This window comes from Canis aureus, chromosome 32 (assembly GCF_053574225.1).
Source record: "Canis aureus isolate CA01 chromosome 32, VMU_Caureus_v.1.0, whole genome shotgun sequence".
Classification (NCBI taxonomy): Eukaryota; Metazoa; Chordata; class Mammalia; order Carnivora; family Canidae; genus Canis; species Canis aureus.
The window spans coordinates 19,045,013-19,061,204 of NC_135642.1; the positions used below are offsets into that span (position 1 = coordinate 19,045,013).

The 16,192-nt window shown below is 42.1% G+C and overlaps 1 long non-coding RNA gene across 4 annotated transcripts in view; it reads right to left on the minus strand.

Annotated features, from left to right (window-relative positions):
* Positions 1-2,663: 2,663 nt before the first annotated feature.
* The window catches only part of LOC144303165 (uncharacterized), a 51,897-nt gene continuing 38,368 nt past the window's right edge, over positions 2,664-16,192 (minus strand). For all 4 annotated transcript variants that reach the window (XR_013370219.1, XR_013370220.1, XR_013370221.1 and 1 more), the window contains exons 2-5: positions 14,631-14,722; positions 14,141-14,221; positions 13,931-14,027; positions 2,664-4,721 (exon numbers count right to left, since the gene is read on the minus strand). This is a non-coding gene — a long non-coding RNA (uncharacterized LOC144303165). The remainder of the gene's footprint in view (positions 4,722-13,930; positions 14,028-14,140; positions 14,222-14,630; positions 14,723-16,192) is intronic.

The following is a 16,192-nucleotide window of genomic DNA, read 5'->3' on the forward strand; positions in this document are numbered from 1 at the left end:
CCACGAGAGGATGAGAGCAGGAAAGTGACAGTGATGACATATCTGGGACACACCATGAAGGTTATTCATTATTTATCTGAAATTCACTTTTCCCTGGGTGCCTCATATTCTATGCAGCAATCCCAAATATATTCCTGACAAAAGGCTGATTAATCATTTTCCACATATCATCTCATTTAAGCTCTACAAAACTCCTGCCCTTCATTTCTAGATAGGGAAACTGAGACTCCAAGCTGCAAAAAGACTGCCCCAAATTCACCTCGCTGGTGAGGAATGGAGCCAGGCTAAGACCCCAGGCAGGGCGTAGGCCCTGGATCCCTAGAAAAAGAAAGAAAACAAGCAAGGAAAGCAAGTCCCCCTTGGGATATGTTGAAATAATTTAACAGAAGCTTTAGCTCAAAGAAAGAGAAAGCAATTAGCAAGACCCATGGTCTCTGAAGATTGTCAACAACTACCTCATTGTTGGTGAGGAACTTCCTTTGGGGAGCTGTGTTTAAATTGTAATCCCAGATCTTTGACCGAGGAGACCCCTTCTCTACCTCCTGTTGGTGCAGTAAATTAAAAATCTTTCTATATTCTGAGAAGGGAAATGAAGCTTTTCTGGTAAATTTCATAAAAATGTGCCCTGGAGATGAAAAATTGCATTCAAACCACAGCCATCTATGTTAATTATGAGGAAGGATGGTGCGATGAGGGAAAAAAATATGAATTATGAAATATTTCTGGGTGCTGCATGCTGGGAGAGACTCTGATGAACCAGAACATAGGTGTGAGGCTGCGGGGCTGGGCTGCTGCTGGTGGGCAGTGGGCAGGTGGCAGGCAGCCAGCATGCTGAGCTTGGGCGACAAGGCCCCTGAGCACAATTTATGAGGAATAAAGGACAAGCAGTGGTTAGTCTGGAAATAAACAGGTAAGGGGAAATACAACAGCCCCCAGATTACATAAAATGCTATCAGTTCTAATTTCTAATGCCTAAAATTCTGTTACTGTGAAGGATAGACCCAGGATGATAAGTAAAGTTTTATAGGGGTAGGTTTCTACTCTGTATGGAAGATCATCTTCTAGAAACCAGAGTGGTCTAATGGTAGGATGGGTGATCCCTGGAAATAGTTCTATTGTCTTTTTTGCAAGCCTTCAAGCTACATCTGGATGCCAGGCCATCCGGGATGTTACAGGGAAGGTTTCTGAGTTGAGTGAACAGCTCGGCCAGGTACACACTTGTGTATATACACCCTCACACAAATATGCCTGTATTTAAGAGATTACGCTCTGATTGCAAATAAAACCCAAAAGAGGTGAAGTTATGTCTCAAGTCTGTCATTTTGGCACTCCAAACTCATAGGGATTTGGCACATTCACAGGTCCCCCAAGGATGATGGTGACAATAATTCTGCGACTCTCTATTCCAGACTTTAAATATATCTACTTGCAGATAATACATCATGGGCTCTCTGATATATAATCAAGATTGCCTGCTCACACTCTAATGAAACACACACACACACACACACACACACACACACTTTTTCTCATCCTTAAAGAGAAAGAAAGAGCCATCCAGGTTTTCACCTTTATGAGAACAATTAGATTTTCTTCCAATCCTAGAAACCTCATTTTTGATCTGAGCATCCCATGACCAAGAAAGGATCCTCTCTCTGCGTGCTTATGGCAAACCACAAAACATCAGCCAACAGGACCACACATGCCTATATTAAATTCTCCTTCCATTAGTGGCGGGATCTATAGCACTCTCCTTGAAGGAAGAAAAAATATTAAAATGCTTCATTTCTTTCCCAGGATATATAAATTAGTATAGTTATTCTCTCAGAATCAAAACATGTTTAGATGGATTCAGGACACTCCATTTGAAATATCCGTTACCCTCAAATCAAATTTTCACTGCCGTTGAGTGGCAAGGGGCGATGCCCTGGGATCAGCGAGCTGCTAAGATTCCTTCTGCTCGAGTGTTTAATTTCATTTTACTTTCCACAAATAAGCATGCTTGGAGCCGCTGCCTTTCCTTCCTCTAGAGTAATCGAAAAATTTAATTCACATTAAGCCAGAGAGGATGGTGTTTCTCCCTAAGGTCACTCAAGGCAAACATTTTAAAGCTCTAACAGCCCATCAGTCAGAGATGCATGCCTCATCCTGTCCTGATGAGGTGCCTCCTGGAGCCAAACAAAGCCTTCTGCCCAGCTCACGCCATCCTCCGCACCCCACCCACTCGGCCCCCGGCTGAAGGTCACCCAGAGAGGCCAGTAGGTACATCTCTAGATTCAGTGCCCACTCTGATCCCTAAGATGCCTACTGTATACATCCCAGGCACCCGCTCCATTTGGAGATGCAGGAGTTTCTAGGCTTCATTTCTGCTTAAAAGATTAATGCGTGTGGGGACCAAAAGCCTCTTTGCTGCTGCAATTTGAACTGCAAGCAGCTTACCCGAGAATGAGTATTTCCAGGGCTAGGTTATGCTTCAAATCTTATCATCCCTTCCTTAAAAGCTAATAACATTTTGCACTTCTACGATGCCTTTCATCAGCCATAGGTGATACACCACACATTGCTTTAAGTCAGAGATGAGTAAATCATTAATTGATCATAATGCCCCAAATAAGCACCTTCAGATTGTCATGCATAAGGATTCAATCAAGCACAATGGCATCTATGCGTATTTCTCTTTTATTCAGGTATAAAATGTGTGCAGTGACTTAGAAACGACAAATTTCTCATGAACACAACCAAAACATAGCACCAAAATGACCTGGAACTACAAAGATGGGAGAAATTCTGCTCACGGATCTCAGAACTTTTTATCCGAAAGACTCGCAGAGCTTCCAAGGAAGAAGAAAAAGAGTAAGAATCACCTGAGTATTCTTACTCAGAAAAACACCTAAGAAGCTAGATTCCCTTTCTGTCAGCATAGAACAGCACTTCTTAGGCGCTTCTCCTTCAAAGATAATACATATCTTTTTTTCTTTTCTTTTCTTTTTTTTTTTTTTAATGGAAGAAAGGTAGTGTAGTAAAACAACGTGAGATCTTGCAACAATTCCACCTGATTCAGCTCCTGGATTTTTCTTTATTTCAATTGTGGAGTTAGAATTTCTGCTGCAAAAGGGAATCATGCAGCCACAGGGGTGGCATCAGAGTTTTCAGAGGTGAGTCCACCTGGAAAGAGGCTGGAGGAACGTTTAGAAATGTCCAGTGTGGGCAGTTATTCCCCCCTGGTCTCATGTCTGGCTCAGATAGAGAGAAGCTGCAAGTAGAATGATAATGCTTTACATTTGAAAACCATCTCTGCCAAATTTGAGTCAAGTAAGGTGACTTTGTTGGTTATCCTCCATCTGAGCCGGATTCATTCTCTACTATCCTCAGTTTGTGTAAACTTTGCTGCTTCAGGTGGCATCACAACAGTGGTAACAACATAGCAGACACCACAGGCCCTTCCGCATTTCACAGAAATCCCAAATCCCTCCAAATCCCTTCCTCCAAACACCCCACTGGGCATGGCTGCCATAGGCACCTTGCCCCCTCCCAGTGGCCACCATGTCCGCATGGTTCCAACTTCGGGCTGGCTCTCCAGAAGCATCAGCTACTGCTCCTCTGCTCCTCTGGGCCTCCTGCCCATCCTCACCCCCTTTTCCATTCTACTCCAGGTTGGGAGCGGGGGAAGCAGAGCAGGAGATTTCTTCTCCTCACCCATGGGCAATTCTATTACTGGACTGTAAACACCAGTGCCCTCAATCCTCAGTTTTCAGGACTTGATGGAGACCCTGGATGCTGTCATTTCCTTTGGCTTCTTGTTTACCATGGCCATGTTCACTATCACATCCCCTCTTCTAGAGTTTTGCGGCTGTTGCCTAACCTGGGTTTGGACTTTAGACGCTCCAGAATTAAGACCCCTTTATTTGCCAATGACAGAATTCCACATAATTAATTTAAACAAAAATGGAAATTTGCCATATTATATTTAATTTTTAATAGATGATCTCACTAAACTACTCAAAGACACAGAGGAGCCTCAGAAATAGACCAAAACTAGAGTGTCTTTATGACTGCTTCCCTGGTTTTTCCCCTCCATGCTTTCAAATGCATCCTCATTACACTTTGTCACTGCAGCTTAGCATTCTAGGCCACCCACAGTTCCCTCTGAGGCTGGAATATCTAAGTCCCAGTTCCAGATTCCCAGGGGAACCATGTCTGACCCAGTGTGGGCCCAAATGACATCATATAATATGGTTGTCATGAGAGTCCGCAGAGTGGAGAGACAGTTTCCAGAAAAAGCAGAAACGAAGTAAGAAGCTCCTTAAGTGTATAAAACAGGTCCTCCAGTGTTGGCGTCCAACTGAATTTACGTATTTCAACTCTCTCTCCCAGCTGGTAGAGCTCCTTCTTCACATATTAAATACCATGGCATGGAGGTCATTGCTACTGGACAGATGCCAGACACTTGATCAAGGAGAAAAAGACCTTGGCCCAAGAGTCCAGTCAGTGTGGTTTTCATGAGAGAGCCCTACCCCCTTCCCCAATTCTAACAGCTCTTCCCCACATCTAGATGGTAGTTATTCCATGATGGGCTCACAGCAGGCTGCACAGCACTCTTTGCAGATGGCCCCACAGCACTCAGGGATCAGGCCAGTCTGCTTTGGATGTCGATTCCATCACTAACCAGCTGAGGGTTTTCAGGTCAGCCATCTGCCCTTTGTGAATCTCAGCTTCACCATCTGCAAATGGACACAGTAATACCCATTTCAAAAGGTTGAAATGAGCTAACACATGCCACACAGGTGAAACAGTGCCTGGTAAACTTTCAGTGCTCAGAAGAAGATTCCTTTCTTTACTGTTATTATTATTATTGCTGTCATTAATATTAACCTTCACAATAGAATCTACAAATGCTGTTTTAAAAGAGGCAAATGTCTAAAACTAATATAGCACTCTATGTTAACTAACTGGAATTCAAATAAATTTTAAAAAAATAAAATAGGCAAACAATTTTCAGTTGATTTCAGAACTACAGACCCTACACCATGTTCCAAAAATACTCTATAGCACATTCTAATAAAGCAAATGGCTATAAAGCAAAATGAAAGCAAATGGTAAATTTTAAGGACTTTTTGTCTTGTTTTTTTTTTTTTTTGTTTGTATTCTCTGATACCTGCACAGAATGTCATCTCTTAATCAGAACTGTAAGAATTAAATAAGAAAAAATGCATAAAGGACTAAGGACTGGGCCTAGACATCGAACATGTTTAACATGTGATGGCTGTTGCTTTATTACTATAATTAGCATGATTACGATTACTATTTTATTATTAGTCCCAAGAGGAAAATTGCTTAAATAATTATTGGCAAATCATTTAAGGTGATCATTTCACTGACTACTGTGCAAAGCCATGAAGTTTCCATTCCTGGTTAAGTTTAAAATTAACATGTATAGATATAGACTTAGATATAGATACAGAAGTAGATAGAAATCAATATATAAAAACTCAAAGTAACTTTTAAAAACTATTTTTTAACTCTAAAGAGAATCATTGATTAGCACGGCAAAGAGAGGAATAGCAGTGTTTTGGTGGTTATTGCTGGATGCAGCTCCTCCTAAGCTCCACACTGCTCTCTTGCTCAGGCAGCTTCCTAGCTTCTGTTGCAAATAAGTCCCTTAAAACCTCAAGGCAAAATACACAACTTGCCTTGGCCTCAAGGCCACCACACCTTGAACAACTTATCTCGGGTGTCAGTGACCTAGATTCCTCATAACACGAAAGGGAGGAATGAATGTTGGCTTCTAAAACCTGGGATGCCTCCCTCTGCTCTGGGCTTCCACCTGGATCTCCAGGCTGATTTGGAATGGGTTCTAAGGTGATTACTGAATGAGTTCTAAGGTGATTACTGGTTAGGAATTCTGAAAGAGGAGGTAGCTAGTAGGGACACCAGTGTAAAAATAATTCCTTCTACAAGGAAAATCTAGGGGCTGGCAGCAGCCATTACAGTTCTTGGCCAGGACCTGCAAAAGATATCTTCTTTAGGCAAGCACGAGGGAAGTGCTGCCTCTCTGGTGCTGCTAGATTTGTTCTCTGTGTTTGGTATTGATTTTTCCTTCAGCAGAATAGCAAAGGCATGAGAGCATGAAGGAGAGGTGGGTTCCCTTCCCTCACCATGTGCTCCTAGTGATGAGTCAAAGCAACTCTGAGCCACTCCTTAACTTCCACATGCTAAGAGAAAGTGAGCTGGGGACTCTCCTCTAGTTAGAGATAGTTGTGATAACAGGAGCACGCTATGAGGCTCTCTGAGAGATGTGCATTCCCCTCCCTCTTATCACTCTGTCTCCAGTCACATACAGCCTGTTCAGGGTGTTAATAACCATATGACAATCATCCACATACAATTTCAGTGTGGATCAAAGCGTACTATATTTAGAGTTGATTTTCCTCCCAAAGCAGAAAGTTGTTGTCTTCTTTATTTCCTTAAGTTTCTCAAGAATTCTGCAAATTGTTAAATGTGTTTATTAAAAGATGTTTTTCACATCAGAGAGACTGATCCGTACAAAGCAAAGGTTTGGGCTGGGCAGGTCCAGTGATTCTAGCTCTTTGATGGGGAGAAATTGCTTCTGTGCAAGAACTAATACCCACCTGGTTTCAAACCTCAGCCGCTAGCAAATATGTCATAGCAAAAGACATTTCCTGTTTCTCTGACAGATTGGCCCAGGGCTGAAATTTAATCTAATATATCAAAAGTGGTAGGTGGGAGGGGGAGAGAAAGGCAGAGAAACACTGACTCCCCAGATTTTTACAGTAGCTTGAGACACTACTGTGTGTGTATTGGTTGGTGTTGATAAGCCGTAAAAGTAAACACTGAAAGATGAAACAATAAAGAACTTACACAAATCTCTACATCTGTATTTTTTAAATGATAAAATATTCACACCAAAGGATGTGGATGTTCGCATGCGAAAAAAAAAAAAAAGAATCTACACAGACTTTACATTCTTCACAAGAATTAACTCAAAATAGATCACAGATCTAAATGTAAAATGCAAAACTATGAAACTCCTAGAAGATAGAGGAGAAAATCTAGACGACCTTGAGTATGACAATGACTTTTTAGATACAACACCAGAAGCACAATCCATAAAAGAAATAATTGATGAACTGGACGTCATTAAAATTTTAAACTTCTGCTCTGGAAAAGACACTGTGAAGAGAATGAGAAAGAAAGCCACAGACTGGGAAAAAATATTTGCAAAAGACACATCCAATAAAGCACTGGTATCCAAAATATACAAAGAACTCTTCAAACTCAACAATAAGAAAACAAAAAATCCAATTGAAAAAATAGGCAAAAGTACTAAACAGACACTTCACCAGAAAAGGTATACAGATGGCAAATAGCATATGAAGAGATGTTCCACATCCTATGGCATCAGGGAAATGCAAATTAAGCAACAATAAGTTAGCACCACACTCTAAAATCCAGAACACAAGCAACAGTAGATGCTTGTGGGAATGCAAAATGGTACAGCCTCAGTGGGACAGTTTCTTACAAAACAAAACATTTATCTAAATGAATTGAAAGCATAAGTTTTCAATTTTGTCCACACAAAACCTGCACATGATGGTTTAAAGCAGCTTTATTCATAATTGCCAAAACTTGGAAGCAACCTAGAGGTCCTTCAGTAAGTGAATGGATAAATAAACTGTGAGACATCCTGACAATGGAATTTTATTTATCACTATAAAGAAATGAGCTATCAAGCCATGAAAAGACATGAAGGAACCTTAACTGCATGATACTAAGTGAAAGAAGCTGATCTGAAAAGGCTACACGCTGTATGATTCCAACTATATGACATTCTGAAAAAGGCAAAACTATGGAAACTATAAAAAGATCAGTGGACACCAGTGGTTAGGGAGAAGGGAGGGATGAATAGATGGAGCAGAGAAGATTTTTAGGGCAGTGAAACTATTCTGTATGATTCTGTAAAACTGGATGCATATCATTACATTGTCCAAACTCTTAGAATGCACAACACCAAGAATTAATCTGAGATAAACTATGGTCTTTGAGTGATTATGATGCATCGATGCCAGCACGTCTGTTATAACAAACATCCCACTCTCCCGTGGGATGTTGATGACAGGGGAGGCTATGCATGTGTGGGGACAGGGGGCACATGGGAATCTCTGTATGTTTTTCTCACTTTTGCTGTGAAGCTAATACTGTGAACTCCATTCAAAAGGGAAAAAAAGATGATGTGACATTATGATGAAGTCCCCTTCCATAGGAGGGACAAAGAAAGATGAAAAGAAGTGGAAGACTCACCAGTCAGATTTTAAAATGCAACTTGTTGCTGTTATAGAGCTGTAATAACACAAACCCATTGCACAAACCCTTGTATTTTTTGGTTGGCCCCATGTTGCCATTTCTTCATTGTTCTTTTTTCTTTCTGCTCTTGCCTTCTGCTCCTGCCTATTCCCTCTTTGCTTCATTTTCCGGTTTGGACTTGTTTCCTGCTGAGGGGACACATCTGCATTCCAAATCCCCAAAACCTTTCTAGTTGGCTGCCCTTCAGGCCCTGATTTCTGGACTCTACACCCCTCTTACCATACTATAATTAGGAAGCTTAGTCATTTTTCTCTGACTCTGAGGCAGGCACCCCACCACTTGGATAGGGTGGAATGACACCAGAGCCAGCATCCTTACTAAAGCCAGAAAACATTCTTTACATACACACAAATCATCAGAGAGCATTCCAGAAAAAAAAAATAGCAATTTTCTCAAATAATATCTACCCTGCACTTGTCTTTAAATATGGCTACCATCCATAGATTGATTTCCCTAATTAATTGTGTAAATCTTATTGAGGCACTGAGGACATGGTTGCTAACCTCAGGGAGTAGAGGACTATCTTTTAAGATAGACTTACATGCAAATAATTACAGTCTGATGTGCTTAGTTCAACTTTGGAGGATTATTCAGAGAAGGATGATTATGGAGAACATAATCAACATTGCACAGAAGCAATAAAAAAAGAGAGAAAGGCTTCCCAGAGGAGGGGACATTGAAGAGAAATCTAAAAGGAAACACAAGTATTTTCCAGGCCACTGGGGCAGGGCAAATACAGTTCAGCTGAGAATACAGCCAAGGTTCCAAAGCAAGAAAGCACATGCAGTGCTAGGAAAGGTACCAGTATTTCTGAAGCAAGGAGGCAGGAGAGAGGGTGGCAGAGGATGAGGCTGAGTAGGGAGGGGTCAGATAAGGAAAGGCCTTTGAGTCATGCTAAGGAAATTGGCCATCACTCTGGAAGAAGCCTTTCAAGGATGTAAGCAGGAGGTTCCACACAAGCAACTAGAGGAAGGGACACTAGGAGGCCACCTCAAAAAGCCAAACAAGGGACAAGTGAACAGCAAGTGAGGGAAAGCAAGAAGCTAAGACACACCAAGGAATCTGGCTCAGAGGGCTAATTATGTGGCTGAGATTTTCACTAAGATCTAGACTACAGGGGCAGAGAGAATGTGGACTTCATAAGGAGATGAGAGATGCCCATTGCTGGCATAGGGACATACTCATTAGATGAAGGAGTAAGTGTTGAATGAGTGAAATGTCAAGAGCAACAGTTTGGTTAAAAACACTGCTCCTCTGTAGTGTTGTGTCTGTATGGCCTGAATGTAGGAACACCCCAATTTGCAGAATCAATAGACTGATAGCCAACCACCAATGTTATATCTCAATCCCAGGTACCATCGTTATCTCAGAACTCAACCTCTTCTCCCTCTCCACTATCAAAAGTCACGGCCTCATCCTCAGCTTGAGCAGGAGGCCATAACCACTGCAGCTCACAGGACTCCACGTCAGGTCTGAGAACCATGTGCAAGAAGTGCCTTCTCTCTCTCAGGGCCTCACTTTTATTAAAGAAACAATAATGCCCACCTCTCCCACTGCACACCCTCACTTTAGGGGCATCTTGAGGAGGTTAAGTTATCTTATACAGTTGGCCACATCGTGTGCTGTAAAAGTAACTGTGTTGATAAAAGCCCACTTATGAGATGCTACCCCCTAAGAACTTAGCCTTATATTCCAAATGAGGTTGGTGAAACTCATTCCTTAATGTCTTTTTCTTGCTAGGAGTGCATAATCTCAGCTTTTCTCTCCAAACCACTTCTCGTATATGCCACGATGGCCAATACTTAAGGCTGCTGTTGTTAGAAATTGGTAACAATTGTTGAGCACTTGTTGCTCGGCAAGCACTACGTTGACATACCCTATTTCATACCACCCTTACAACAGCATCACAGCAACATTAAATATCTCCACCTTTCAATTGAGGAAATGGAACCTCCAAACTGCTAAGTAAAATGCTGATGGTCCCACACAACGTAAATAGAGCAGCCCGGATTTACACCAGGTTGTCTAAATCTCCCAGCCGTGAAGCTACAGTTGAGTCAGCTATTTCAGAACTGCCCAAGGAAAAGAATGTCACTTCACTGGGGAAAGCCTAAAGGCATGTGCTAAGTTGTCCTATTCCCTGCAGCTGCCTGAAGTCTCCCTGCTTAGAAATGCATAGAACATTGAAGCAGAGAGGCAGAGTTTCAAAGAGCCTTCAGATGTGCCATGTACCTTTTAGACAAGTGCAGTTTTTACTTTTAATACAATAACAAGGACCCCTTCATCTAGAACTTTCTCCAGGGCTCACATTTCAAAGTGTGTGCATGCATGCACGTGAGCGTGTGTGTGTGTGTGCACGTGCTCGCATGGGTACACCCACGTGATGCAATACCACTCCCAAGTTTTTATCTGCAATGAGCTGCCATTAAATGCAAGCTGACAGGAGAGGAAAGGAGGCATAATCACTAGCTATCTACGCAATTTTTAAACTGCTCAAATGGGGCCATCATCTGAACTGAGATTAATCCTGGCACCCAAAAGCTACAAAGGAAAGTTTCTTTCCTCAGGAGACACCTTAATCGAGACCCTGACCAATGTCAGATAGAAATCTCCCCAGAATATTAGAAAACCATTGCAGTGTGAAGCCTCGATTTGGCCAAATGCAGGGCCCCTCTATTCCCAGCCCCCATTTTGAAAACTGGCATTTGTCTTCTGATTTTCTTTCCCTTTCAATTTGTTTTCCTGTCAAAGGGATCTCTCCCCCTTCTCCTACTCTACAGCACCACCTGATTGAATTCCGTTCAGGGCTCCTGGTGGTCCTGTTCTCCATGCCGACTTGATGGAGCCCTTTTGGCTGTTTCATACCATCCATCTCTCTGGGCAACTGAAATTGTGCTGCAAAATGTAGCGCTACTTCGTGGGACCTCATTAACACCAGCTCCAAGGGAATGGACTTCAACAGAGGAGGCATTAAGCATCTAAACAGCACACTGAGACAGCAAAGACGTCAAGAGCATGGCAGACAAGTGATAGAAATCGAGTCACTGATATAAAAAGCTGGGCGGAACACAGAGGGCCAAGGGAAGCTTTTCAATTTATATTTCACGTTGATATCACATTGGTTCCCACACAGCAAGGATAGGTGCTGAAAATAGAGAGATGGCAGAGAGTTTGTGTGCCTCCTGAGGTCCCTCGGTTCACCTGAGCTTAAGCCAAAAATAATATCATAAAACTAATTTAGCCATCACACCAATAGGGCTCCTCAGCCATGAGGCAGACTGGATAATTATATGTTTCCTGCAATTTCTGACACTCGGCTAGTTTCAGCAAATGGCACTTCTAAATATATATTGCTTTGTCACAGCTACCTGTCTACCTCAGTTTTTCTTCAAGGAAAAGAAGCAGAACAGAAAGTTAATTATGAAGATGGGGAATCCAAGACCCCAAAGTCAAATGCCCTTGGTGATCAAGGACACAAGGTAATCAAGCCACAGGCTCTTAAAGTCCATGCAGGCAGTAGCAGAGCAGTTGCTTCACCCCTGGAACTACCCCTGGAGATTGGACTGAAGATCCCCTGCAGTTCTGTCCTGTGTGATCATTGGTGCTGTGTCAGCCACTACCTTGTCCTATCCAATTGTTTGTGTTTCTCTATTATTTGTATGAAGCCAGAAAGATTTCCCCGACCTTTTTTGTTGCCTGTCTATTGGTTCCCCTGAGTCCTTATGGAAAGATACCCAATTTTCTCAAGTGTCTTCCAAAATAAATTTTGATTTACACATCTATTCACACACACCACAAACAACTAACAGAGGCCAACAGTTCTCATTTGGCAGAAGGTGATGTGGCTAAGATAAGGGCAGGGCTAAACCTTGGATGACAAAGTCTCTGGCCAGTCTCTGGTCTTCCCTACTCAAAGATGGATGACCAGCAGAGTTTGCCCCACCTTCCACACTAAACAAAAGCAGGTTACACAGAACCACAGAGGAAAACAAGCAATGGGAGAATTTAACATTATTTTCCTGTCCAATGACCTAAGTAGAAAAAAATGTGTTAGGGGCACCAGGGTGGCTCAGTGGTTGAGCATCTGCCTTTGGCTCAGGTCGTGATCCTGGGTCCTGAGATTGAGGTCCGCATTGGGCTCCACATGAGAGGCCTGTTTCTCCCTCTGCCTGTGTCTCTGCCTCTCTCTCTGTGTCTTTCATGAATAAATAAATAAAATCTTAAAAAAAAGAAAAAAATGTGTGATGAACTATGCTTCTAAATTATAGGTGACCCATAAATGACATTAACTGAGAACTAATATGCTAACTGCTGTTCTAGGGTGCTAATTTCTTAATTCATTAATCCATTGCAGCAACTCTATGAAGAAGGAAATGGTATTAGCCTCATTGTGTAGTTGGGAAAACTAAGATACAGAGAAGTTAAACTGCCTGAGGTCAAACAGCTGGTGAATGGAAGAGGCAGGATTTGAACCTCGACATTCAGATGTCAAGACCTGTACACTTACCACTACTACTGTGAAGACTTATTATTATGCCCTTAGGAAACAATGAAAAAAAACACAATATAATGTGGAAAGCATCCCCAGGAGTGCATAAGGCCTGTCTATATCCGGAATGTGTGTGTTGCTCCTCAGGTTTCTGTATATTAATTAGGGAAAGAAGAGTAATGAGCACAGCTACAGCAAGCAGAGGCAGAATGGCTCTGGGTCCAGGCTGAAAGAGGACTTTGGAGAAGAAGAGTTACTTGAGGAGAAACATGGAAGAATAAGAAGAATAAGGATCTGGGACAGTGGAACCAGCCTACAGTGGTGTAAAGTCGTATAGTTGTCACAGAACCTATGGTGGGATGAAGATTTAAGTTTGAATCCTGACTCATGCATGGACTAGTTTTACAAGCTTACTTTTTTGGTTTTATTGCTATGCCACACACCATCCTAAAACTTCATAATATCAATGATGTTTACACTGCTTGTGAATCTGCAATTAGGTCAGGACTTAGCAGGATCAGCTTGTCTCTGCTATGCCACCATAAACTGGGGTGGCTTGACATTGGGGGCTGGAATCATTGGAAGGCTTAGCACTTGGTGTAGGCTGTTGGCTGGGACCTTAGCCAGAGCCATTGAACAGAATGTCCACATGTGACCTCTCCACATACCCTGAGCTTCCTCACAACATGGTTATGCGCTCCGGTGGTAAATATTCCTAAAGAAAGAGAAAGAGCTAGATATAACAATGTCACCTTTTATTAAAACAACCTGAGAAGTCATGTAGCATCACCTTTACAACATTCTACCTCTTGAGGCAATCACAAAATCCTGCCAAGTTTATAGGGGAGAAAAAAATGGACTTCCCCTCTGGGTAGGAGAGAGGCAAGACTCTGGATGAGCCACGCAGCAGGAAATATTGCTAAGACCATCTTTTGAAACTATAATCTGCCAAAGTCACTTGATTCTTTTGAGCCTCAGTTTCTTTATCCGAAGACCTAGTATAACAACATTTCACAGAGTTCTCATAAAGACTATAGATAATGGAGGTTATATGCTTACATGCAGTAGATGTTCAATACCAATTTCAGTCCAGGATGGAGGTCGAATGTGGGACAGCAGAAATGATCTCTTCCTCCTTAGATAGCTGTTGATTCACCTGTACCAGAACAAGGAACAAAGCTTGTTAGAAATAGAATAAGACTAAATACCAAACCATACATCCTTCAGGCTCTTGCTAATTATTCGGGGAACATCTCACAAGGATCTCACCTTCAGGAGGTATCAGCTCAGTTCTGGAATGAAGACAGTTCCTTGCTCCCAATTCCGTGCATTGATGTCAGGGCCTTTAGGCTGAATATAAACAATAGGCAACTAAATATGACTAGTTAAATAATGGGATTTAGAAGGAATCTTGATCTCATTTTTGGGTGTTTACTAATGTGAGGAGGAAAACTCTTTACAAATGTTCTGACAGAAGGACAAACTTCTGGTATTATTCCTAGAATCCAAAATTCTCCCTAAATAAGTTTTGAGCCTGGGATATTCATAATGGTTCACAGTAAACCAGTTTAAAATATTTAAAATATAAAAATGTGATCAGATTCACAATTTTCAAATGAGACAACCCATGGATTTTTAGACAAGTCCACAGTCTTTGGGGGTAACCCCATGAGTTACCAGTAGGGTGCTGAGGCAGTCCTAGACAAGGCCTCCCAAATGATTCAGTGGATGTGGCAAAGCTACACTTCGGGGAAATTACCTCATTTTTAGCCCAAGTCCATGGTGCAGTTTCAGGAGAGGCTCCCTCTGTGGAGCAGCAGTTTGATCACTGATTCCAACTTCCCACTCCTTCTACAAGGGTTGAGGAAGAAAAGCAAAACAAATGGGTTAAAATGCACTCTGTCTCAAGATACTATTTGTGAGGGGCCCCCCACAAAGAAGTTCTTCAAAAGGAAGAGATGAAAGGGGGTCCAGCTTTCTGCTGGCATTTGAGCTGGCATTTGCAGCATTACCGTATGACTTTGAGCAGGCCTGAGAAGCTCTTTGATTGCCAAAGAACAGTTGCACCTCTGTCAGAGCGGCCCTCATGACTCATGTGGCTCAGCAGCAAAGGAGGGATAAGAGCAGATGTGAGGGGGAAGATCACAGCAGAGGGAAAATAACTTGAATACAAACCAAAAGGCAAGGGGGCAGGGGTTGGGGAGAGAACACAAAAGAAGGAGGAACAGAAAGAAAAGAGGAAAAGAAAGAAGGATTTGCTATACTATGGCAGAGCACCTGTTGTCTTTAGAGACAACAGCACACCCAGGAGGGAATGAATTGTTCCTTCTTGATCATGAAATCGAACACTAATGCCCAGAAAATGTCTCAGTGGCAGCACACGCCTACTTTCTCTGTTGACTTCACACGGGAGAAGCTTGATCTATGTTGGAGAGCGTGGAGAACTTATGAACGTGTTTTTCTTTAAAATATCAACACTTTAATGGCACCTACTGTGTGCCGGGTAATCTGTTAAACTCTTTTTAATCTTCTCAACAATCTAAGAGACAAATAAGGAAACTGACATCCTTGTCTCTTTCAGGTAATCCTGGTTCTCACCACCTTCATCCCACACCACCACATTAGCAATTATTATTTTTTTAGTGTTCACTGTATATCAGGTGGTTCTTACATCATCTTACATACTTTGTCCCGTCAGTCCTTCCACCGTCTTTATGATATGGGCACTATTTTTATTTCCATTTTTCAATGTAATGTATATATCGTTTTAAAATGACTTAGAAAGGTTATCATACATAAAGTGACAAAGCTATCGAGTGGCAGATCCAAGGAAAAGACCCAGTTCAGCCTATCCTCAAAGCCAGGGCCCAAACCAGCATGACACACTCATTAGGCAATAAACACTCCTTGTTATTTCTCATGCATTAAGCATTGTGAGAGACTCTGCTCCCAAGGAATTCACTCAGAACCATCATGTTCCATGCTATTTCCACTCTCTGGTGGGCGCCTTACAAGAAGCCAGGCACTGAGTCATAGAACAGTAGAGCTTCCCCTCACCACTCCACCCCCATCATACCCACACAGAAATCAAGGTCCATGGTGTCAAAATCAGGATTCAGATCTTATGACTTCAGTCTACCACCCTCTTTCAGGAAATCCCTGGCTCAGAAAAATGGGTCTATATTAATCATGTCAAATTTTGCTGGATGAGTTTCCATCTTAACCAGACAACAAAGCACAGGACACAGGACTAGAATGTAAATTTCACATCCACTTTCATTGTTATCATGATCAGACACCTTCTTCTGTCCCATTTTCTGA